The sequence below is a fragment of the Pleurodeles waltl genome, chromosome 3_1, assembly GCF_031143425.1.
Source record: "Pleurodeles waltl isolate 20211129_DDA chromosome 3_1, aPleWal1.hap1.20221129, whole genome shotgun sequence".
Classification (NCBI taxonomy): Eukaryota; Metazoa; Chordata; class Amphibia; order Caudata; family Salamandridae; genus Pleurodeles; species Pleurodeles waltl.
The window spans coordinates 1,676,460,570-1,676,487,894 of NC_090440.1; positions in this window are offsets into that span (position 1 = coordinate 1,676,460,570).

A 27,325-nucleotide genomic window follows, 5' to 3' on the forward strand; every position below is an offset into this window, starting at 1 on the left:
AGTGTAGTACCTGGAAATTCTGAGCACAAGTATTTTTCCTCTGATCAGACTCCTACTTCAAGAGGATCTCCTGTCGCAGCAGCAGGGCAGGGTCCTCCAACTGGGACTGTGCATTCTACACTTCCATGCATAAAGATTGAGCTGCAACAGTTCACTGCATTCTACCTCCCCAAGTTGTACAAGTCATTCTGGCAAGCAGGCATCCTTTTACAAAAGCTGGTTACGCCAGATGCTGAGACAAATTTGTTGCTTGGTGCGGCATTAATAACACCGACCTGTGGCAGCCTAAACTGTCAGAATTGGTACTGCTTTTCTGCCTCTGGCCCAGCAAGGACTTGCAATGGGCACTGTTACAGGTTATTATTGGCATTTTTGTTTTTATCTGACCAACTGTCCTTGTTCAAATCACCAGTTGTGATGTGTTTTCACAAAGGTTTAGCCTATGTGTTTCCTCTTAAACCTTTTATGTTGTCACAGTGGGACCTCAATTTGGTTCTTACTTTCCTTACGTGTATTCTTTTTGAGCCATTGCACAATTCCTCCTGACTCTGAAGACTGTTTTATTCATTTTGATCACCGCAGCTCGTCACATGAGTAAGCTTCAGACTCCCCGTCTAGCCACCTTACACCATCTTCTTTCCAGACAAACTGGTGTTAAGAACTTCAGCAACCTTTCTACCAAAAGTTGTGACTTTCTACCATATCGGTCAGTCTATCACTCTTCTGATACTTTTTGCCCCACCTCTCACATCTAAAGAGGAAGACAGACTTCATTGTTTGGACCTCAAAAGAGCACTTGGATTTTACATTGATCATATCAAAGCCCATCAGATTTTTGTGGGGTTTCCTGCAGCTAAGACAGGCACGGCAGTGCAGAAATGGAGGATATCCAGGTGGGTGGATGGCTGCAATAACGTCTGGTACGAAGTGGCCCAGAAGCAGCCTCCAAAAGAGTTGTGGGCCCATTCCTCCATGGCCAAGGCTGCCACTGCTATGTTGGCACTTGGAGAGCCTGTTTTGGATATTTTTCAGTCTGCAGTGTGGGTGTTGGTGCACATGTTCACGAAGCACTACTGGCTTGAAGCCAGGTATGATGGAAAGGGCTTTCTGGCCGTTCAGTCCTGCAGGGCATTTTGGTTTGAGTCATTTATCAGAACCTCCACCAGGGGAGGTACTGCTTTAGACTAGAGACCAAAGGTAAGGAATCTGTGGTTTAAAGTATTCATCAGACGAACCATTTATTCACCTTCAGTAACGCTTTTTCTAGTGGCTGTTTCATCTCAGCGCAGATTCTTCACCACCCTCCCACCTCCCTGTTCCGTTGAATCGACTTGTTTCCATCTAAAAAGGTCTCAAATTAAAAGGTTAGCAGACTGGCATGAACAGTCGTTTTTTGTGCTCTTGATTCAATGGCGCAGACAGTGTCCAGAAAGAAACCGAAGTAAGTGCACTAGGGTGGGGCCTGTATGCAGCTCCAGATGCTGCGCTTGGGGCAGAGCAAAGTTGATGCAGTCGCACAGTGCCACGAATTGTGTATTCTGGAAAATCTTCAGATCTAGTCTGGCAGCAGGAGTTATTCTAAAGGTGAGAAATCTGCAGTGATATGGAGTGTAAACCAGAAAGAACAATAACCAAGGTAAGTAGCCTGTTCTTTAAGCATCCCATACCTATGCTTTCCTTCGTGGCATTAGCTGCTACTGTTGAGTGTCAATCCCTTTAGGGTGGCGTCACTACTTTCAGAGTATCAATTACTCTTTCATTGACTTCTGCTCTTCCTCCCCGGCCCTCCACATAAGGCTAAGGGCAGCTATGTCAAGGTTTTGTTCTGGTACTGTCTTTCTTCTTAACAGCCACGTTTAATGTATTCTGTATGCCCTTTGGTTCATGTTTGTCTTTCCGTCATATCAGTTTCTTTACCAGCTGTGTTCCATGTACTTCTAGAATGGTACTTTAATAGTTTAGCTTGGATCGCATCATACTATACACCTCATTAAGAATTTCTTATTCTCTGCCCTCTGCATTTTAGCCTACCTTGGGTTTAACTATAACTACTCAATATTGTCCTCTGATACTTTTTTGAGAGGAATCCTTGGCAGGTAGGCCTGCCGCATTCCCCTCAGTATTGATTTTGGGCGGAACTTTACCTGTTTGTTATTCTTTCTAGTGCCTCCTCAGTTTTGTAGGTGAGAGTGCCATATTCAAACAATTATGCCTTTATGCAATAATTTTGGGAGACATGCAGCTCTTTTAGGTTTACATTTTTTATTGTTATATCTCCACAAAAGGCAATGTCTCAGTCACCAGATAATTAACCACATAAAAAATGTTAACCACAGGAAACACAGTGTCCATGCACCTCTAAAGTATTGTATACCAAAGAATCAAATAACTAACAATATACAAATAAATCCCTTTATCGTAAGCCTTGCGGTTCCCTAGGATCTTATAGATAGGAAAACAGAAGGTGCACGATCACAGACGAAATAATTCAAACATCACCTCACCTCTCCTACTAATGACCACCTTCCCCAACTCAGCTCTTCCCCTCCAATCCTACCGTCACTACTTGTCTCCAGCACTCTCCTCATTAAAAATTAAATTACTTTACACATAGCTCATTCCGTATCAAGATGGAACCCTTCAAAGAAAGCCCTTACTGAGTCTGCTGCTGCAAAAAACTTACCTTCTGCCTTGGATTGCACTTTATAGCTTACTGGGAAGCTCATGCTATGACCCCTTTAAAGCAATATCTCTCTTTACTTCCAAGAAGGCCCTTTCTCTAGCCAGGTTGATGCCTCTCCGATTGAGACAAATATCAGTCTGGATTCACCCACCATCGCCACCTTCTTTTGAATCGCTGTGTGTAGGATCTGGCCCCTTCAGTCTTGTGATTACATCAGTGCTTTGACAGTCCCTCTGACTGTGTTCCCATCTGCCACTTTTGTAGACAGCGATACCTGAAGCATGTCCCCTATTCCCTTATGTAGAGCTTCAACCAAGACCCCATCTGTAACACCTGGCACCCTGATAGTAATGCTCTTCCTTATGTTCTCTAGTGTTTTAGTTTACAGATATACATTAAATACAGATTCAGTTGCACAGTGTTGACGAAAGACATCTCCCTCATCTCTCCCTCAGTCACTGCTATATCCAGAGTTTGTGCTCTGGTTTTGGTCTCCATCCTCTGTTCTACCTTTACCCAAACACAAATTCTCTATTATTATGAACGTTTGTCACTGCTGCTTGTATGGTGCATGTTTATTCCAGCAGTTTAGTGCGGAGAACTGCAATGAAGCACAGCAAAATACGTACCCCTCCCCCTTGTTAGCCCTTCCTCCTCTAGGGGGTCCCTGGTGGCTGTTCCCTCAAGCCCCTCTTCAACACTGCATTTCTCTAGGCAAAGAAACAGTTATTCACTTTTTTTCTTGCTAACATATGGTGGTCCTGTCTGGTAAAATAAACTAAAGAGAGGGCATCGATCCTCCAGCGGTCAGTCCTCCAGAACTTCAATCTTCATAGTTGCAGTGATACTTTATGAGGATTGTTGCCATGGTATGCACAATGGACAATTAGACACAGCAGCCATTACTCCTGTGTCATGAAAGTGCAAACTGCCTTCTGGAGTAGGAAGTTTATCCATGGCTGGCGTCACCTCCACCTACCTTTTCACTAGTTGCTTGGTAATGAAACACAGTCTGATACAACTGCTGCGCCTACCTCTCTAGCATCACTACATCTACTCCTTCCTCAGGTCTCGAAAGGATCCAGTGTCCCGCCTGGGCCTCATATAAGATTGCCATTACAGGCTCTGGTTCTCCCTCCACACTCAAGCTGAGCTGTCTGCGCTGACCTTGTGGAGAGCAGTTGGGCCTCTATAACTAAAAAAAAAATATGAGGACTCGATCGGTATCACCAGCAAATACGAGGAAATGATGGCCATGTTGACTGAGCTCCGAGGAGTTCTTTTAACTCTGTAGGATTCAAGTCATTTATCAAAAAGGCCAATACGTGGTGAATTCAGAGGATAACATTTTGAAGAATGTGTCAAAACCAGTAAGAGCTTGGTACATGCCACTAGGAGAATTGGAGATGTTAGCAAACTGTTGCCCTTGGACTTCTTTAGAATCCCAGAGATGACATGACATGGCATAGCACCTATGTTTAAATGCCTATTCACCCCTTCACCCCTTGTGGCATCTTGGTGCTGAATTTCAGGTGTTTGTTGTTCCCCAGCTCAATGATACTTATTATATCAACACTGGAAAGATAAAAAGCTATGTGTACATGCCGGTTTATTAGATTGTGGCCATGAGGTCAAACAGGTTTTTATAGAGTGGAAGCATTAGTCCACTGAGCCAGTAGACACAACATGAACATCCACACCTAGCTTGAGAGAGGCACTTTAGCTGAGAAAGCATTCTAGAACATACTGATCAAAAATAAGTGGCAAAAAGGAAACAAAGGGCTAAATTACAATTACACAGTAGAGACCCTTAACACCGTGAGTTTAACAATGGACCGTTCAAGCCTACTACCCACAAGAACATAAGGAACAATACAGCTGTTATTCAAGGAATTAAATACTAAGAAAAACATTGCAGTGCTTCCAAGATCTAACCACCTTCAAGAAATGCTGTTACAACAAAGGTTCTTTCTAAGAATCCCTTTTCAGACCATGGTTCAGTTAACATCTCTTCTAGGTGACTTTAGATCGTTCGTATGATTTGGATCACAATCTTGATAGTCTCCATTGACCTACATTGAATGTTCCATTGTCTTGCAATAGTGATCTAAACAGCGGAGCATAATTGGCTTTGGCTCAACATCAAATAGTAATGTGCCTCAGTGTGACCCTTTTGGAAGTTCCTCCTGTTGTACTGTTGATTCTCTTACTGCCGGTATCCCCCTTCTTTATACTTACTGTGACCCCCTTGGCCATAAACTGGTCTGGTCCAAAGAAACAAGTTCTAGATCAAAGGATGAGTAAGACTCTAATATGGATATCGTAAGGGGTCTTCAAACCTGGCCTCCGCATGATTGCTTTTTAGGGGCTCAGTCTCCATTCCAAAGTGATGATTTTCAGTTACCCATGCCTCGTTCAGCACTCTTCTCTTCATTTGACTTGGAGATTTGGTTTGATCTTGAGAATTGTGAGGAGTGACTTGCACCAACATAGCATCCTCACAGTGAAGATAAAATTGAAGGCCAGAACAAAGGTGTCGCCCAGTTGTCTTGTAATGAAAAAGAATGCTCCACAGAACAATGTCCAAAAAGCACGAGCCTGTGAACAAGATTAATTCATCAGTAACCAATGGACAGCTCTATAGCCACTTGCTATATGCATACATTTATTACCTAGGCAACAGTCAGAAGGAAAACATTTTGCAATTCCTTTATGTTAGCAAAGGCGTAGACAGTATGGTCAATGCAAAGACTGCTTGAATATTCTAGCCTCGTCTACTTAGTTTTGCTAATTGGTTTCTTCCTTGGAAGACAGGCATGACATTGGTTTGATATTCTTATGAAAAAGTGAAGTAGCTGAAATTTGGATCATCGATTTAAAGAACAAGATACTTATGACATTGCCCTACGTCTGGCAGTAATTAATGAAATCTCTGTAATTCATGTTCTTTGATGAATATAATTGAGCTTGGTAGTACCTCTATGACTTCCCTTGCAGCAGTATCGTCAACATTGTACTAAATTAATATTTGTCAAAAAAAGCAGCAACTATTATAAAAATCCCCCAATTAACACTTTTTCATATTTCAAGCCAACTGACCTAGCCATTTAACTATAATGATATATATTTTCCTTTTAATGATGCATTGACTCTTTGAGAGAGAGTGTGTGCGTGTGCGCGCACCCTTTTACTGAACAGTTAGCTCTCTCAAACTTGAGTGCCTCATCGCACACTGTTACTCCGTCCTGCTTTAAGGCTCTGTCTATATAGATAAAATCGGGTTTCTGATGGAGACTTCTAACAACAGATTCCTCACCCTGTGAATTTCCCCAGGTGCAAGACCGGATCCGTAAACTTTTGTAGCAATTCCCTCGAGCACTGTTAGGTGGCTACATGCAGGTCCAAATCGGTTCTTTCGCACCCTGAATGCGATGTCTTGCCCCCATACATGAGCCACCGTCGCACACTGACAACATTTCCTTTCTTACTGCGCCTTCTTACACAACTCCAGAGCTTACAATCAGTCTATTTGACAGCACTAGCCATTCCGCCTTGGCAGGTAAATACTTTGTGGGACATGGTGGCGGATGTATTATAAGCTGTCCTAGAAGAGATTAGGTCGACCCTACAATGTCTAATCTTAGATGTCCAAGACTCGACAAAGTATACCATGCTCCCAGATCTGGACACGGCCAACTGTATGGGTAGGGCAGTATGAACCAGCATGGTGCTTCAGTGCCACGCTTGGATTCGCTCCAGAAGCTTTCCATTGGTTGTCCCTCATGGACTTGCCCTTTAATGGCTTTAAATTGTTGGGAGCGAAGGCTGACTTGACCTCAAAGAAATTTAAAGAGAGCAAGGCCACCACCCACTCTCTGGACCTAGCTCAGCCTGTTCGGCAGTTTCCCTAGCAACAACGCCCTTTTCAATACTTCAGCAGGGGAACAGAGGTAACGTCAATACGTGCCTCGGCACCAGCAGTCTTTCCAGTCCTTTTCAGTAGAGGCTGCGTAGCGGGCCAGCAGTGCCCACACTTGCAGGGATAACATAGTACCCAAACCCCAGCCTGTCCTTCCTCCAGCCGCTGCAAAGCCACGTTAATTTGTCCTTGACTCAACACAATCACTCTATGACGTCCAGTCACCTTTCACCTTTCTGTATGATGGAGTATTACCACAGATTAAGGGTTACCGTAGATCACAGAACGTGGCTGTTCATTACCCGTCCTATCCTCTGGGCATGCCACCCACACAGCAAGACCGTTTGGACTACTTGTTCATACTCCAAGGAGAAGTTCAGATTCTCTTGGCCAAGGGAGTTAAAGAGAGGGTGCCAGCTTAGGAGATTAGGACTGCCTTTTACTCCTATTATTTTCTGGTGCCAATAGATGGAGGCCTCCCAACTATCCTAGATCTATGCCATCTAAAGTCTGGAAGGACAAGTCCAAGACGCAGTCTGTGGTACAAATTCTGTCTTACCTGAATGCAGGCAACAGGGTGGTAACACTACACTTGCAGGACACATATTGCACATTCCTGCCCTACAGACGTAACCTGCGGTTTCAGATGGGCCAAAAGCAATTTGAATTTTCAGTGCTCCTCTTTGGTCTAACCTACACACCTCATGTGTTCCCAAAAGTGTTAGTGGTGGTTGGGAATACCAATGTTCACATACCTCGATGATGGCTACTCAAGGTGGGTTCCCCCAAAGAGTTGTAAACCACCTCCAAACAACAGCTGCCCTGTTGACATCAGGCTTTTTCAGCAATCTGCCGAAGTCACACCTGACTCCTTCACAATGGCACCTTTTTATTGGAGTCATCCTGGATACAGCACTTTACCAAGTTGTCCTTTGGCCTGATGATTCCAGGACATTCTGGCACATGTGGGCTCTGCAGTGGTTTGAAGGTTTGAAGTCTCAGTGGTCCCAGCACCAAAGGGGCTTGTGAGACTCCATACAGGTGTCGAAAATGTAGTATTGCTAAGTTGTAGAGGTCATTTGGGGGAGGTGGTTATCAGAGATCTCTGGTGTCTGGGTGAAACTCACCTCTACATCAATTTGATGGATATTACCAGCAATTCATTCGGCCCTGAAGGTGCTACCCCAACCATCAGGGGAGCGAGTACGGGTTTTCACAGGCAACATGACCGCCATGTGGTATTGCAACAGGGCTGAGCGCGATTCATGGTTTCTGTGCCAGGAGGCTCTGGAAGTGGCTGAACTCCTAAGGCATCTTACTTGAAGGTTCTTTAAATGCCAGAGCAGACAATCTCAGCTGGCGTTGCCTAGTGGATCACACATGGCAGCTACACTAGGAGGTGGAATAGGGCACCTTCCAGCAATGGGGAGACCCATATCTAGGAGCCATGTGGTGAACCCTGTCTCAATCTGTTTCACTGCAGAGACACTGCAGTGTTCAAACCTTTGTGTGCTGAAGTTGCCAAGGCAGTTCTGTCTCAGAGACTCTTTCCGTCAGCACTGGGTTTGGGACTCCTCTACGCCTTTCCTCCCCTCCTTCTCTTACCAAAGTACTGAAAAAGATCAAGAGAGACAGAACCCAAATCATCCTAGTGACTGTGGACTGGGAGTGGGGAGTGTGGTACCTGGAACTGCTGGCCATGAGTATTTGTCCTCTGATCCGGCTGTCCCTTTCGAACGTCCTCCTGTCATTGCAGCAGGGCTGAATCTTGCATCCGAGGCTGCACAATGTACGCTTACAGGCATGGGGATTAAGTGGTGACAGCTAAAGTCTTTCAGTCCTCCTCCTGAAGTAGTTGGTGTCATCTTGGCAAGCAAATGTCCCTCCATGAAACCGTTCTGTGCAGGATGCTGGAAGATGTTTTGTTGCTTAGTGTTCTTCCCGAAACATCCAACCCCTAAATGCACAGCTGTTAGATGTCTTCTGTTTTGTTTGTCACTACCACAGTATGCCCTTGCTGTGGTAATAGTTAAATGTTATATTTCAGCCTTCCTGTTTTTCTTTTCAAGTAACCTGTTGTTATGCACTTTTTGAAAAGGCTGATCGATATGTTCCCACCACCACCATTAGTGATGCCACAGTGGAGCCTTACTTTAGTGCTAACTTATATGATGTTCATTCCCTTCGAATCCATGCACAGTTGTCCTCTTCACCTCCTTACTATCAAGATGCCTTTACTCATTGCCGTAGCATTGGCTAGGCAAGTAAGTGAACTTCAGTCTTTGTCATTATTTCCACCTTATGCATCTTTTTCCCAGACAAATTAGTCCTAAGAACTAAAGCAACATTCCTGTTCAAGGTAGTCACACCCTTCCACATAGGGCAATCCAATACTTTGCTGGAAGCCTCATCCCTGTAAAGTGGAAAGATGGCTCCTCTGCTTTGACCTAAGAAGGCACTTAGCTTCTGCATAGACTGAACCAGAGACAACTGACAGGATGACAAAATTACCATTGGTTTCTCTGACAAAGCAGTGCAAAAGAGTACCATTTCTAGATGGATTGTGTTATGCACCAAGGTCTGCTATGTGCTGGCAAAGAAACAGCCCCCAGAAGCCTTGCATACTCATTTCACCACATAAACGTCTGCTACCACCACACTGGTACGCAGTGTCCAGTCATGGACATTTCCCAGGCTGCAACGTGGGTGTCTCTCCATACGTTTGCGAAGCATTACTGCCTGGATAGCCGGGTCAGTCAAGCCAGGCACTTCACCTGATCTGTCCTGCAGAATTTCCTGGTCTGAGCCATTCCACAGACCCACAGCCAGAGGAGGTGTGCTTATGTGGTATCCACAAGGTGAGGAATCTACTTTCAAAGTCTCAAGTTACTTATCTTTGCTAATGCCTTTTCTGGTAGAGACTCTATCTCACTGTAGACTCCTCAGTGGCTCTCCCTCCTCCCCATTCTGTGGAATGGTTTGAAATAGTTTGTTAATAAATGGCAAGTCTAAAGATCCACAACTCTCTGTCAGAGGGCGTGGGCAGAGAGAAGAAAAAAAACTGATGTCAGCGCTCAGACGCAGCGCATAATAGAAGGGGCCTGACGTTACATCCGAAATGGGACAGATCCAACGTGGAAGCATATGACACCACCTAACAAAAGTTGCTGGATCTAGTCTAGCACCTGGGTCGATTCACAAGAGAAAGAATCTGTAGTTACTCTTACCCAGAAAAGGATTTACCCAAAGTAAGCAACTTGTTCTTTATGTCACCATTAGTTTAGAAACCCCTTCCTATTCACTATGTTCCTGACAGGTTCGTTCTTGTACAGCTCAAGAATGTGCCCAGAGGCAACAGAGTTCGGAAGGTTGATTGAGATTGAGGAGAGCACACCAACAATATGCCCATGCATTTTCTTGCTAAAGGTGGATGCTCTATGCATGAAGGTTTTTTATCAACCTTCATTGCCATTGTTGCTGGTAGTGCCCTTCTTTGTTATATGCTACTCCAGTCATCTGTTTCATCACACTGTAAAGTACACTTTAGTAATACTCCTCCAGGCTAAAGTATTAGGCCATCATTAGGTAGAATTTCAGATTTACATAAATGACTCCCATTTGTGTCCACCTCGAGAATAGCTGAGAGTAGCATGCTAGCTTTATGAAGTGCATAGAGCATGTATGCTTGTGGATGAAAGAACGTTTTCTTGGAGCAGATCAAAGACTAAATTCATACTCTTAGAAGAGTTCTGCTCAAAGTCACTGTCCCCTTCTAACCTCGGTGCCCCTTCTACCTTGTCCCAACAGGTCAGAAATGTGGGGATTCGTTTTGATTCAGACCTCAATTTTGCCTCGCAAATCAACACAACAGTCAACTTTCTTTTCTCCGCTGAATCCCCCAAACATCTATTTACACATACAAATGCTCTGCCACAGCCCTGTTCACTGAATTAATGAGGTCTGGTCTGTCTCACGAAAAAAACACATTGCTAATTTTCAAAGAGGACAGAGGCAGGTAGAAAGTGTCTACCATTACAAAATTGGATCTACAGTAAGCCACTCCTGAAAGCCCTCCTTTGGCTTGTAGATTATTTCAGGATCAAGTGCAAGACCTTATGCATTATTAACAAAGTATATGGAGGTAAAGGCCATGGCTACCTTCAAAAGCTGGTAGTACTCTCCAACTATTTGTCTGCTGTTTTCCTATGCCCACCTGATCAAACAGTGCTACTTTAAGAGATTTAAGTATGGAGGAACCTCTTTGGAGGTCCACTGTTTGAAGTTATGGAGCAGTCTTAGCCCATGTATCCGAATAGAAACTGGTTAGCTTTGGGTAAGGACAATCCTGTAAAGCAAACCTTTCAAACAGATTCAACTAAATCCACGGTTCACAACGAGATACAAAATTTCCCTATCTAGGATCAATCTAAGCATCTGATCGGACTCTGCCTGGTATATTTCTTCTTTGATCTTGCACTCTGGTTTGGCCCAGCTGACATGTAGCGCTATGCACAACTTCTCAATAACTAAGTGTAACTGCCCTTCTCGAGAGCATCAGTTCTACCCTGTTAAACAGCTGTTTTATTTCCACTCCTGAGGTATATAGTCAGATATAAGTACATCATTCTGACCGCCAAAGTAGACGTTAGACCTTCCTTATGTCTGTTCCTAGGATACCAGTCCAAAGAATTAAGCTGAATTTAGTTTAGATTTGCAATGCTTCAGAGTCTTCATGTTTTCTGTCACATCTGCTGGATTTAATATTGTGATATTAACTGTTGTGGTAACTTCTGAACTCTTTAGCCCCTTGGCAACAGATAAAATGTTCATGCAGACACCAACCCCTGCCTAATTTTAGAAGAAAAAGTGTTTCAAGAGAGTTTAGGGATACAAGTCTACGTATCGGACCTTGCAAAGAGTGGGCTACAGGGCAGAGTAGGGAGGGGCGTGTTGTAGCTGCAAGCAATGCCGAAGATATCAGATGATTTAGAGAATACTGTTTCTGTTGGCATATCAGTGTGTAAGGCATTCAGCTGGCTGTAAATGTGCATTAGCAAAGCCGTGCTGGAATCGACTACTCGGCTTGCTGTATGTTAGCTGGGTAAGGGCAGGGAAAGAAATGCATCTTAGGACTGCAGAGGCAAAAGAAGATATATAAGTCATGTCACAGGGTAAACGGACATTCGTGACAGGAGGAAGAAGAAAGGAGATGGCCATGATGGGGATGAGGCCTTAGGAAATAAAGGGGAAGAGTTGGTGCAGGACAAGTGGAGAGACTAAAGTGTGTTTACCAGACGGGGAACCTATAGGGAAATGAGCTCACACCCTCATTAGAAGAGAGAGGTATATATGGGAAATGGTGATGCAGAAGGACTATACAAAAGAAGGTGGCCAGAATCCCATAGGCAGGTGCCACTGGAGACCTGGTGGATGCAGAATGATATGGGGGTGGATGAACGCAATCCTTAAATAGGTAGAGCGATGGAGTTTCCTTACCTTCTACTCTGTAGGAGAAACAGCAGGAGTCACTTGAGTGGGCCTAGTAACGTCGAAACCTGGTGCAATATGATTGAAGCCGATTACTACTGCCCACCAGCAGTCTTAAGTCTTTCAGGGTCATTCCATTATCATCTGTGTGCAGAAAAAAAACAGTTTATGCAATCAAGACCCAAGTAGCCTTTCTTTTGCCTACCCATACTGCTAATGGGTAATGAAGTCCTAAAATGTAATCTCATTTTCAGATAGAGTATTTTTATGTCATGTTGAATTGTATTCATAGTAGTAGTTTACAACAAACACTTGTAAATCAATAAATCCTACCTTCCTCCAAATGTAACTGAAATTAGACATATTTGTAATTTATCAGGAAGTATAGAGTAAATCTGAATTATTATACCCTTCTTTCATGGCTCCTTACTACGTTTTCACTCTTCCCAGTATGTGGGAAGCATACAAATATATCTTCCAATGCTAATTAATAAACAATACATTCATATGTTAAATGGGAGTATTTTTTCTTGTACTCGAAATTTGTCAGATTACTAACATGGTTATAAATGAGCAACTGGCACAGCACCTGGCAGAAGTTGATCTCTAGGACTGATTTCACCTTTTGCTTTACGCCCAGATTCTCTTTAGTGCTTTCCAAAAAAACAACGATCACTAACTGGGCCTTCAACTTGAATGTGGAAAGCATAAATTATGTTATCATAAAAAGAGTACTTGCAGTTCTTTCAGGGATTATGTGAAGACCTAGTTGTGGTGCTGAATCAAAATGAATGCAGGCAGCAGAAGCCCTGAGGTTTCCCTATATTAAGCCTACTTTAATTTCAGATGTTCACATAGTCTCACCCATAACCTCTGAAGATCCTAGGAGGATGTTGAAAGCGTACCAGGAATCTATGGCCAGAAATCTGGTGAGGCGCCAGCTGGATCTCCAAGGGTCCCGCTCATTAGTGGCAAACATTCTTCAAGGTAAAGGTGTCAAGCCTGGTCTGCTCTTCAGTTACATGACATTTCTTCTTTTACAAGATTGGCATTATTGAATTAAAACATGCTTACTTATAAGCAGCTCATTATATGTGCACCCTCCACATCCGCAGTGTTGGTGGAAAAAAAAACACTGCCACCCTTGTTCACCAAACTCTACAGTTCTTTTTAGGGTCAAGCTCGCAATGCGCTCTGTCCGTGTTGTAATCTCGTGTCTCATGTCACGTCCATCAGTTTGGTTGGTTCGTGGGATTGCCTTTTAAAATTTGCTTGACTTAATTTGTGAAAGGCATGCATACCTCCTGCCTTTTCTAGTGTTAGGCCCTCCTCAAACAAACCGGCCAACTACTGAAAACATACGAGGCTCCATGATTGCTGTATGGTTTCTGGACTACTTTTTCCTCTTTGTTTTTTAGGCAGCCCTATCTTGCTGGGCAGTAGTCAAGACCTTTGCATGACATCGACCCTGTTACATGAATTATCGCACTTTTGCCGGTTACATGGATAATTTCAATTTTGACGGTAACATGGATAATTGCACTTTTGCCAATAGGTTTGACTGTGAGCGAACTTCTGTTTCCTTTTGTGTGTCTGCTTTGCGCTCATGGCAACTGTCGGCTCGCCTATGTGAAACTGTTTTACTTTTCATTTCCAGTTTATGTGGCAAGAAAAGTCCGGTTAGCAGTTTACAACACTAATAGCTCTAACTCGAGCAAACGCGAGACTCATTGCATTGCAAATGCTTGTTTAAATTTGTATCTCATGGGGAGATGAAATTGCATTTGAAGTAATTTGGCAGAGGGTTACCTGCCTTGTCACTGAAAGATAGACTACCCACCAAGTTTCCAATTTTTCATTTCTGGCATCCAGAGACAACCTCCAAATGAGGATACATTATGGCAGATCGAGGATAACAACTCTTATATGACCAAGCAAAGAAACTAAAATTACAATGTTGGGTAGAGTCCAGGAATGCCAGAGAGAATGACTTCCCATCCGTTTGCATTTTGTTGCTGTAAAAAAGGATCTTACCAGTCTCCAAGATGTAGGGGCAGATCAGGAAGATACCCAAGGCCTCTTCTCTGTAGGAAGCTGGCCTGGTGTGTGGTGGGTACCTAAAGTACTTACACCAGGTCCAGGTATTTACACATTAGTGTATTGTAGGCAGTGTCTAGAATCCAGGCTCTCTAGAGGTAGCTATAGATGAGCAGTCAAGACTTATCTAAGAGACATGCAAAGCTCATGCAATACCACTGTAGTCACACAGCACTTACACACATGAAAAAAAAATCTGGAACGAAAATAAAGGGTCTTTATTACAGTAACACAATACTAAAACACTAGATAGGCAACCCTCCAATACGAGGTAAGTAAACACACTAAATATGTATACTAGTTATTAGCAATAGACATAGAAAGTGATAAAAAACAGTGCAAATGCAAATAAACAATAGTGACCCTAAGGGGAGCCCAAACCATATACTGAAAACATGGAACTGAGACCTCGGCGATTCCCTTTGTTCCACAGCCCAGTGAGACACCGTGATCCATGGTGTGAGTTAATAAAAGTGTGTCTGGTAGGTGCAGTCTGGCAGATGAGAAGCGGGTCCGTCTAACGTGCACACGTTCGAAACATAAAACGTGTCAGAGTGGTTATTGCCTTACTTCCACTGCTGCTCGCACGCTTTGAGTGTCACACCTAGTGGCGACTCAACACTGGCGAAGAGGGACTCCCGCAGGACCCAGACTCTCGGACGAACCCAGTTCCTGCATCTGTGGAGCCACAGTTGTTGAGCCGACTGCCTTGCCTCCGGCCACCCTGCCTGCCTGCTGCACACGCCCAATGTGGTCCCAAAGTTTGGAAGAGGTGTGGCCGACCTGCCTAGAGTGACGTGCTATAGAGGTTTTCACTCGTGCCCACACCGCACACTGAACCCTCCTTAGCTCCAGGCACCAGTGAGTGATCGGAGGCCCCACCCAGCAAGGACTGTCTCACCGCATTCCTGTGGTTCTCGTCCCTTCCTGCATGAACGAATACAGAGCTGTGCTGTAGCCCCTCACACTCCAGGTCAGTGAGCCCAGCTGCAGAAGCAGTACCACACTTGCTGTGAGAGACAGTGATGAACTCAACAATACAAAAAAACAGACAATCAAAAAAAAATTAATTGTGCACGATTGAAAGGGAATAGAGTCTTCAAGAAAAAAAGAGACAATAAAAGGCATAGCCCCAACCCTACAGATTAAATTACCCACACACACCTACGCAAGCTCCACACTCGCTGCACCAGCGCAGCACACCCCGCACGGCCTGCCACGCACGCGCAAAGGTGCCAGCGCGTAATGAAACCACACCCTGGTGGACTGACATCACAACGCGATGGCCACCATACCAGCAGTTGAACCTTTCGTGCTAAAAGGCGCGCCATCAGCTCAGGCCTCAAGGTGGAAGGATTGGGTGGGGAGGGTCCTGCTGTTCTTTGAAGCTACTAAAGTAGAGAATGCACAGAAGAGAGCAATGTTTACTCCTAGGAGGAAAAGACATTCATCGCATATCCAAAGCTATCAATGAAGAGTCCATGACCAACATCGACTACGAAAGGTTTGTGTTTCGCCAAGCCCGGCAGCAATCGATCAACACCTTCTACATAAGGCTGAAAGAACTAGCCAGCATGTGGTGATTCAGAGATAAAAACGAGGAAATCAGACGGCACATCATACAAGGATGTGCTTCTGCGAAACTGCGAGGAAGAGTTCTGGAGAAGTCGGAAGGTCGCTAGCTGACATATTAACAATGGAAAGAACAAAAGAACTGTCCAAAGCCTGGGCTTCCCATATGGAAGTGGCATTGCATGGACCAATAAAAGTGGAGTCAGTGAATGCTATCACCCCAGCGCCCAGCAAGGCCAGACCCAAGAGAAACTTTGCTGCATCCAAAACGTGGCTTCTGTGAAGGGCCCGCTCACCGTCCTGCAGACTGCCTGGCAAGGGGGAAGAAATGGACCGTGTGTCGAAAGCTGAATCACTTCGTAAAGGTGTGCAGATCTGCAAAAGGCCACACCCCAAAGTCGACCATCAACACTGCTTTTGAACGCCAGTCACACCATAATGATATAGGTGGCGATGGAGAGCATGTCATACACTCCATTTTTGCCGTAGGCACAGCTTTCCACACAGCGCACAGACTACCAAAATGTCATACAAGTGGGAGAATACTCCACCCCAGCAGTAATGGACACAGGGGCCTCCATAAACATAATGTCCTGGGACACCTACAAAGAAATGTTCCAGATCTGACCCCCACTACAGTTAAAGTTGAAGTATTTGCATATGGACAATCGGCTCCGCTGGCCCTGTGTGGAAAGTTCAAGACCACGCTGACATACGGACCGCGATCTATTGAGCACCAGGTATACGTCACAGAAGGGGGCCTTGGCATGCTACTAGGGTGCAGAGCCACGGAGTCCCTTGGCATCGTATTGTTTGCATTCGGAGTCCGTGAGGAATTGATAATGATAATGCTAAAGGACTTTCAGGACATCTTCAACGGCATTGGCTGCCTAAAGAACAAAGGGATCAAGCTGCACACAGATAAAACAGTTCAACCAGTGGCCATCCGGCATCGCCGCACAGCGTTCCCTCTAGGGCCACAAGTGGAGAAGGAACTCGACAAATTGGATGCTGCCGGAATCATCAAGAAGGTAACAGGGCCCACACCGTGGGTGTCGCCAATCGTAGTTGCCCTGGGAGCCTAAGCAGCGTGGGGAGGTGCACATTCGTGTTGACAAGAGGCTGCCTAACACCCCCATGAAAAAGGAAAGGCACTTCACCCCCACCATAAATGATTTGATTGGCGAACTAAGTGAAGCCCGCTGGTTCTCCATGCTAGAGCTCCAATCAGGATACCACTGACTAGTGCTTGCTGAAGAATGACAATACATAACTACGTTCTCGACGCACTTGGGGCTCAGATGTTACCGCCCGCTGAACTTTGGGGATATCCAGTGCTGCAGAGGTCTTACAGGATACCATTCACAAGCTCCTTGCCAATCTCCCAGGTGTTGTGAACGTCAGTGATGATATCCTTGTCCACGCCTGTACTGTGCCAGAGCGCCGCACTCATTTGAGACAAGTCAATTAACAAATACAGGAATCAGGCCTCACTCTACACTGCAACAAGTGTGAGTTTCTGAAAGAAAAGCTACTTTTATTTGCTCATGTTTTCTCTGCTGCCGGTGTTGCCATGAAGGAGATGAAAATGGACAGTATACCTCTGATCCAGAGCTAAGATCTGGCCTCCTATCTAACGTGGATGGGAATCACCCACAAGAAAATAACACAACCCTCGCCCCCCACCTCCTCCCCCAGCTTACCTCAGGCCAACGTGGAGGTTGAATGGTTCATGAGGACCTTCAACAAAGTCATACTGATTGTGACTGCCTGCCATCAGATTCCAGAGCTAGCCATCTATTCCTTTCTCCGGAACTATCAACTCACCCCCCACGCCATCACGTGGCGTGCCCCCGCGCCTGTCAATGGAGCGAGTAGTCAGAGAGTCCATCCCACATCACCCAACTTGGATGCCCCATCCTATTGATGAGGACAAAACCTATAAGAAATGAAAATCTGCCAATAGCATGGCTAGTCTGAAGCGAAGAGCAAAGAACTCAGACCTCCAGGCCGGAGATTTGGTTCTCATTAAAGATCGAGCCCTGGGGAGTAAGTTACAGTTGTCATTTGACTGTCATTCCTGGACATAGTGCGATGTCAAGGGACCCTTGTGGTGGCACGACGTGGAGCCAAAGACGTCGCCAGAAACATGTCAGCTTTTAAGCGGTAACACTGTACGGATGTCCCACCTGCAGCTGAGTTGACAGAGTCTACACCTCCCGACAGCGCGCCCTAATCTGTGGAGACCCCTGGGACACAACCCAGTCAGAATGATGCCTCTAGTCAAAGAGACGCAGCAACACTAGTGCAGGATGATTCCCCGGGACAACCGCGCATCGTGCCTTTACAACCACTGCCACAGTTGGATCGAGCAACCAGCACAAAGTATACCCTATGACTAAATCCCACTCTGTCCACCCGGCTGAAGGACTATATATCCTAACATTGCTCAACTATACTTTTGGCCATAATTGAACAGCCTCATAATCCCAGGACCTAACAATGTTTTCAGACTTTGTTGTTGTTTCCTTCTAAATAGAAGGAGGAATGTAGCGCTGCAGCCCAGTGACGTAACTGGGACCTCGGATGCTACTATCCCAGACGTACCCACGGGGGGATTCCAGAGGCAATTCCCTGTGTCCCAATCACGTGGTGTGAGTTAATAAAAGTGTGTCTGGTAAGCGTGGTCAGGCGGATAAGAAGGGGGGTCTGTCTAATGTGCACATGTTCGAAACATAAAACGTGTCTTAGTGGTTAGTGCTGCGCTCGCACTGCTGCGCACACGCTATGAGTGTCGCACCTAGTGGCAGCACAACAGGCTTGTTGCCTGGTGGTGTACGTCCTGCTCCATAATTATACCACTTTTTCTCGTGCCTCCAAGCACTTGTCCCTAAAATTCATCATTAAATGGCTCAAACCAAATCAAACACGTCTAAGCACAGATGTGCATGAATTAAAAATCAGCAGTAATTGTAATTGAGGGCGTCCCAGGATTCAATTCACTGAACCTTAGACTGTTGGTATGTACAGGGCCAAAAATCTGCAAGTGAAGCCCCTTTTATTGTCCCTTTTCCTGCTGAAATCTGGGGATGTTGCTGCACGAGCCATACCTCTACTTCTACAGCCCCAATATATATGCTGGCAGGCAAAAAGCCTGCGCACTGCAGACTACAGAAAAGAAGGATAAAAAGCAGTAGCACCACTCAAACGAAAGATGGAATTTCGGGCCACTTGCGACCAACTCTGGAGCAAGTAAGGCAATCAGTAACAAATATTTACGTTTGAGGCTCCTAGAGAGTGTAACTCTTTGCCGGAGGAAGGCAGGAATGCCATGAAACTATCAATGTGAAAATAATTACCTTCTTCTGCGAGTACCAGAATGAGAAACCCTCAGGTGCCAGTTTAGACTTGGTTGAAAATGTACGACGTGCAGCTATGTTATTGCATTCTTTGACTCATTGCAAACAGTCTCATCAATATTTAAGCTAAATTGTGATGAAGGAAGTTGTGACATTCATTTCCAAGAGTATCTGATAGAGACTTCTAGTTGCAGATTCTTTACCTTAGAATTTCCCCCAGGCGTCAGACTATATCCGAATATTTTTCTTCGAGCAATATCCTTGTAGGTGGCGTCGGTCGACTCTGCGGACGTCGTTGGCGCCATAGTCGCAGTGATGACGTTAGGAGTAGTATATAAACTCCGCCTTCGTGCAGTGACGTCAGTTCTTTTCTTTCCGCGCCACGCGCTGAGCTAGAGAAAAGCTACCCTGGTCTGTTTTTGACTGACTTTGACCGTTTTGTCAAGTTTTCGAGTGAGATATTTGGTGCATCGAGGATGTCCCCGAAGACTGATTTCAAGCCATGCGAGGACTGTCACTGCATGATGTCGGTGACGGATCCTCATCAGGTTTGTCTGTGGTGTCTCAAGCGCGACCACGACCCAAAGTCGTGCTCAGAGTGCCAGGCCATGCACCCGAAGGCTTTGAGGGAGCGGCTCTAAAGCTAATGGCAGCCCAGCACTCGACTCCGCGTAAGTCACAGTCTCGATCGAGCGGAAGGGCTCAAGACCGTTCTTGGAGCCATCACCACTCATCGTCTTCTAAATCCTCGGGTCAAGGTAAGAAGAAGTCAAAGAGATCCCATTGCTCTCCAACTTCACCCCGACGCTCGGCTGACGTGACGCGAAAAGAGCGTCGACGCTCAAGGCCTCCGACCACGGAGCCTGCGTCTGAGTCGTCTCTGCGCTTCCCCAAGTTTGCCAGAGCGACCCCCGCCCAGCTTAAAAATATTTATGAGGCCATACGCCTCATCTTTGGGCTTACCGCCCCCGATGCGGCACCTTTGGGCCCAAGGGGTTTTGTTGAGGGGCCTACAGGTTCTGCGCCGGTGGCTTCGGCTCCGGCCATTAAGGTCACCTCCGTATCGGCTTGTGGATCCGCACCTGCGCTGGTCGCACTCTTGAGACCTTCTCCGGCGCCAGGTCGATTGTCGATGCTCGCAACGTCTGTAGTGCCCACTATCGACATCGACCCAATCCTTATCCCTGACGACTTAGAGTCTGAGCGGCATCGGACAACTCTGCATTTGTCTTCGAGGGGTTCTATTCACCCCAGGTTGGATTCAGACCCTTTTTCCTATGGGCACCAATTTGGGGAGGGACTGGAGGGGTCCATGGACCCTTCTGAATACCAGGATGACCCATCTTTGGACTGGGCTCAGGAATTGGGCGAGACAAGTGGTCTGGATAGTTCTCCTGATGCTGGCATGCTGTCTCCTCCTACCGTGGCTATGGCGGAGGGAGCGACTTATGGCATGGTGGTCAGTAGGGCAGCTGAGGTCCTTGGCCTTGAGCTTCCTACTGTAGAGGTCAGGTCTAATCTCCTGACTGAGGTGTTTCAGCCTGGGGCTTCTACTTCAGAACCCCTTTTGCCATTCAATGAAGCCCTCACCGATGTCCTTTTGGGTACGTGGTCCAACCCAACACAGGGGCTCCTGTGAATAGGACTCGCACGCTGCCATCCTTCCATTCCGAACGACCCTAAATTCTTGTCCCAACACTCCACGCCTGAGAGTCTTGTCATCCAGGCCTCCTCTACTTTAGGTGCCTTCCCTTCCGCACCCCCGGATAGGGAATCAAAAAGACTGGAACAGTTTGGTAAGAAGTTGTTTTCTTCCTCCTTTCTCGTGCTGCAGTCTGTGAACATAGCATGCCTTTTGGGCCGCTATACCCACTCTTTGTGGGATATGGTTGCTCAAGTCCTGCCGCAGAAATAGAAGGAGACCTGTGCTATTGTCTCCCAAGCTGTGAACGATGGGAGAGATGCAGGAAAGTTCACGATCCGTTGTGGGCTGGACACGACTGACTCTCTGGGCAGATCGGTTGCTACGACGGTGACCTTACAACGCCATGCCTGGTTGCGTACTTCTGGTTTTTTCTTGGGATGTCAAACAGTCACTCATGGACATGCCCTTTGATTGCTCCCGTCTCTTTGGAGACAAAGCAGACTCGGCCTTGGAGAGATTCAGGGATTCCCGGGCTCACTCAGGCTTGGTCCCTTGGCCTTTCCTCTGCCCCTTGCCCCCCAAGGTCTGCTTTTCACCCCTTTTGTGGCCACGGACGGGGCTCCCTGTCGGTCCTCCACCAAGCCACCCATGCTTTCCAACCTCTGCATGGCCAGGAATGCAGAATCCCGCGTGGGACAGGGGACAGAGGTCTGCCCAGTCCACCTCTGCCGCCGCTGCAGCCTCCAAACCCTCCTAGACCATCCCCTCACTCCCATCCAGTTGGCAGCAGGATTCACCATCACCTGCCCCACTGGGAATCCATCACTACGGACAGGTGGGTTTTGCAGATCGTTCGAAAGGGGTACTCCCTCCCTTTCGAATCTGCTCCACCAGCCATGCCTCCATCCTTCAGTCACCTTCCAGAGGATCATTTGGCACTTCTCTGCCTGGACGTCGCAGCTCTCTTGGCCAATGGAGCTATAGAAAAGGTCCCAGTGCCCGGAGTAGGTCATGGTTGTTATTCCCGCTACTTGCTGGTGCCGTAAAAGGACAAGGGCTTACGTCCTATCCTAGACCTTTGGGACCTGAACTACTTCCTCAAGAAGGAGAAATTCAGAATGCTCACCCTGGCTCAGGTTCTGTCTGCCTTGGACCCAGAAGACTGGATGGTAGCATTTCCACATCGTATAAACCCAAAAATTGCACACACAGTTCCAAAAGGCGAGAAATAATATCTACTGGTTCTGCAAATCAGGGAAACCAAAAGGTTGTAAGCACGTGCCCTCACTCACCTTTCGTTGACATGCTTCATCATAGGGCAGTGCTCCTCATCAGGCTGGCGCTGCAATGCCTGACGGGCCCCACACGGGGGCTCTTTGCCGGAGGTCTTTTTAGAGTGAAAATGCGTGCCGGTCAAGAATAGAACACGAGGATTGGAATAGGAAAGGTTAAAAATGTCTAGAGGTAAAAACTGTTGAATTCTTTAATTGAATGTTAGTACCTCTGGCATGATTAAAAACAAAAGACTAGGGATATAGTAAAATAATGTCTACACTCCCCATAAAACGTAAAAAATGCTAATTATAGCTACCGCCTCTCATACTAGGGGGTGGTATAAGTGAAATGAGGTAAACACAGGGTCCCCTGTGTTACTCTACATCACTGGTCAACATGTTTCTCGCTATGCGATTCGTCAGGACCTCAAAAAAACGTACCTAATTCTTCAAATACTTGGGCTGCCCATACTAGGGAAAGCAGAACCTAAAAAAGTAGAAAGAAACGAACATCACAACATGAAAAACCAAAATTGGACAAAAGTGACATAAACTCAATGCTTTTACAAAAATGCAAACTCCACTCGTGATAAAACCCAAAGGTGATGTGTTGTCAACAAACAAAGGTTACGAAGGTGAAGTACAGATTAGTGTAACTTCCTAGATGCTTACCCTTCAAAAACTAGATGCAGGGCCTCTTCGGGGAACAAACATCGTGTTGAAAGAAACCTCTATGGTCTAAATATGCATGAAAAAATACACAGGCCGTATGTTGAATAAACAAATCGTTTGATAATCATCACATAGTATGTAAGTAGGACCTCAATATACAAAAATAATTAGCAGGTCTACTCAGGGGTCCTCTACTATAATCTCGCCTCCCCAGCTAGCAAGGAGGGGGAAAGTAAAGATGATAAAAATACATACAATTGCGAAAAACAGTAATAAAAATTTAGAAAACCCATAAGACGGTATACGTGCGAGCACATGGGTGTGATGGTTACTGAATTACAGTATAGTTAGATATCAGGTAGAGTAGGCATAACAAACAATACTATCAAAAATGGGGTTAACTGGGGCCCACACACCGCAACTTAAGCGGTATGCCAATTAAGCGGTAAGGTCAAGAAAAGACGACGGAAGGACTCAGAAAGTCCATGACACAGAGCAAAGCCGGTTAAATAATGCCGGCAGCCGTCGGGAGTAGAGCGGGTCAATTAACGCGTATCTTAGTTACCCCTAAAATATCGCTGTCATCAACACTCGCGTCCCTCTCATTGCGAGTACCTATCCCTGACGCTAAAGGACGCGTCCCAATCCCAGCCATCAAAGGGCTAGGTGTGGAATCCGAGGTGCTTCCAAAGCGGAAAGCTCATCTCGGAACATACAAAAGAAACCGAATGCAATCTTGCTCACTACTGGGCAAAAGAGGCTAAAAAGAAGGTAAAAAGTAAAAAGCCCGTGCCCAGTACACTTACTAGTGTAGAGTCGTGGTTACAACTGCAAACCTACGATCGATGTGGTTCCCCGGAACTGGGAACAGCAATCAGCCTTGAGCCTTTTAGAGACGAGGGGAAACAGTAGAAATAGAGAGAGGACCAGCGAGGATGCATAAAAAGAGACCAGATCATGTCGGCCATCTTAAGAGAGGGAATGAGTAACCTATTCTCTAGTAATCGAGTCGGAAGGAAACAGATGGCAGAAAATAACACCACAGAACCAGCAAAAATTGAAAATTATGCGAGCTGGTACGTGACATCAGGTTGAAGTACGGGTCAAATTAATAAATTGGTACAAGGTACTGGGAAGTGATCTGTCACTAATGAGGAAGTATGTATGTCTGCCTCAAAATTGTATAAATATCAAAGAGCAGAGGTCAGTCTATTATTAAATATAAAAGTAATCAGTGGATAAAGTTACTCCACTGAATGTCATCATTAAGACCAATTATGTGTGTCTGTAATCTGAACACCCATCGTTGTTCTTTCTCAGAGAGACTAGTGATGCAATCATTGTTATCTCTGATAGTCTCTAACACAAACCATTTCATGTCATCAGGAGTGTGTCGTTGTTCGATGTAGTGATTAGTCAGTTTTGTGGAAGATCTCTTGCATCTAATCGTGCTGCGGTGCTCATTGATCCGGATTCTAACCATTCTGGTTGTCATGCCTATATATCTCAGATTGCAGGGGCAGGTAATCATATAAATGCAATCCTTAGTGCGACAGTTAGTGTGGGATCTCAATTGCCAGGTGTTAGGTTCGCCTAGGTCGACCTCTTGCATACAGTTAGTCAAAGTACAGACATTGCAGCCACCACAAGGGTAATGTCCCTTAACTCTCAACCATTGACTGGGGCCCGTGTCAACTATATTTCGAGACGTATTCGGTCTTGTATGGATTAGCAGATCTCGAATATTGTGGGTTCTTTTAAATGCAAAGAGAGGGCACTCTAGTGTTTTGCCAGCACTAGTCAAAATAGGCCAGAGTCTCCGCACCACCCCTTTGATCCGGTTACTCAGGGGAGTGAACGTAGTAACGCAAGTCAGTCTAGATTGACGTAAGCGGGTATTGTTGGCCAGTAGAGTTTCTCTAGGGATGTTGCTGACTCGTTTTTTAGCTCGTCTAACAATCTTTGGTGGGTAGTTGCGTTCGCAAAGTTTCTGGCACAAGGTGTCCGCTTGGGTATGGAAGTCACTAGTGTCAGAACAATTACGTTGTATCCTCAGGAACTGGCCGAAAGGTAAGTTCTCACGTAAAGCCTTAGGGTGGTGGCTGTTAAAGAGTAGAAGACTGTTCCTATCCGTGGGTTTGTGGAACACGGATGAATGGAGGTACCCATCCCTAAGGGTGACTCGTAAATCTAGAAAGGATACCTCACTATCAGAAATAGTGGATGTGAAGCGCAGATGCGTATCCAAAGTATTAACCCATTGTACGAAGGCTCTGGCTTGGTCCGAATTACCCTGCCAAACCACTAAAATATCATCTATGTAGCGTCGCCACAATCTGATGTTGGTAAAAAATGGTTGATCAGGGGTGAGGATATGGTGTTTTTCAAAAGCAAACATATATAAGCACGCCAGACTAGGCGCGAAAGTACTTCCCATGGAAGTGCCCTGTATCTGATGAAAAATAAAATTTTCAAATTGAAAAAAGTTTTCTTTGAGGGCCACACTCGCACATTGCATAATGAAGCTTACAGGGGTGTTATAAGGCCAAGTCTCAGCCAAGAGTATGTCTTCCACTGCAGCTAGAGTTGCGTCTTGCGGGATGTTAGTATAAAGTGCCTCTACATCTAGACATATTAATATATCGTTAGTGCCTGAATTGTTGAAATCATCAAGTAGGACCAGAGTGTCCTTTGTATCCTTTAAAAAGGTAGGTGTCCTTTGCACAATAGGTTGTAGAAAAAAATCACAAAATTTGGAGAGGGGTTCCAAAAGGGAACCGATGCCTGAAACTATCGGACGACCCGGTGGAGGTATACCTTTGTGAATTTTCGGGAGGCAGTAGAAGTAAGGAATCTTAGGATTCTTAGCGTCCAGGAACTCAGCTTCTTGGTGAGTCACCCAACCAGCTGACTCTGCTTCTGATATCATTCCCCGGATTTGCCGTTGTAACCGTGGGGTCGGATCACTTGGAATGCGATGGTAATAGGATTCATCGCTCAATAGTCTAAGACATTCCTGTCTATAATCAATTGTGTCCATCACTACTATTGCACCGCCTTTATCTGCAGGTTTCAAGGTGATGTCAGGGTTATGTGATAAAGAATGTATAGCGGCTCGTTCCACTTTGGAGATGTTCTGAAAAGGAGAGGGAGGCTCGAGACGTTGTATTTCGTGACGAACAGCTCTTTCAAAGGTCAGAACCTCTAATGGGACCTTATTAGAGGGAGGAGTAAAAGTTGAAGGATTTCTTAAGTTGGTGTCTCCTCTTAGATCCGGCGTCGGGCTATCTTTGAAGAAAAAGTGTAATTTGATTTTCCGAAATAGTGCTGCCATCTCGCAGTGAAGTCTAAATGGATCTTCCTTAGGAGTGGGTACAAATCCAAGGCCTTTCTCGAGAACTGCCATTTCTGGGGATGTAAGGACAGATTTAGAGATATTCACGAGTAGGGTTTCTTTTGTAACATTAGACCGCGACTCCTGGTGATCATCTGGGGTTCTTCCTGTGCCCAGTGTACATTTCTGCCTCTCCTTCTGTTTCTGCCTCTGCCCCGGCCTCTTCCTAAAAAAGGATTGAAATGTACATTACCATCGCATTCCAAGTGATCCGACCCCATGGTTACAACGGCAAATCCGGGGAATGATATCAGAAGCAGAGTCAGCTGGTTGGGTGACTCACCAAGAAGCTGAGTTCCTGGACGCTAAGAATCCTAAGATTCCTTACTTCTACTGCCTCCCGAAAATTCACAAAGGTATACCTCCACCGGGTCGTCCGATAGTTTCAGGCATCGGTTCCCTTTTGGAACCCCTCTCCAAATTTTGGGATTTTTTTCTACAACCTATTGTGCAAAGGACACCTACCTTTTTAAAGGATACAAAGGACACTCTGGTCCTACTTGATGATATCAACAATTCAGGCACTACCGATATATTAATATGTCTAGATGTAGAGGCACTTTATACTAACATCCCGCAAGACGCGACTCTAGCTGCAGTGGAAGACATACTCTTGGCTGAGACTTGGCCTTATAACACCCCTGTAAGCTTCATTATGCAATGTGCGAGTGTGGCCCTCAAAGAAAACTTTTTTCAATTTGAAAAATTTATTTTTCATCAGATACAGGGCACTTCCATGGGAAGTACTTTCGCGCCTAGTCTGGCGTGCTTATATATGTTTGCTTTTGAAAAACACCATATCCTCACCCCTGATCAACCATTTTTTACCAACATCAGATTGTGGCGACGCTACATAGATGATATTTTAGTGGTTTGGCAGGGTAATTCGGACCAAGCCAGAGCCTTCGTACAATGGGTTAATACTTTGGATACGCATCTGCGCTTCACATCCACTATTTCTGATAGTGAGGTATCCTTTCTAGATTTACGAGTCACCCTTAAGGATGGGTACCTCCATTCATCCGTGTTCCACAAACCCACGGATAGGAACAGTCTTCTACTCTTTAACAGCCACCACCCTAAGGCTTTACGTGAGAACTTACCTTTCGGCCAGTTCCTGAGGATACAACGTAATTGTTCTGACACTAGTGACTTCCATACCCAAGCGGACACCTTGTGCCAGAAACTTTGCGAACGCAACTACCCACCAAAGATTGTTAGAC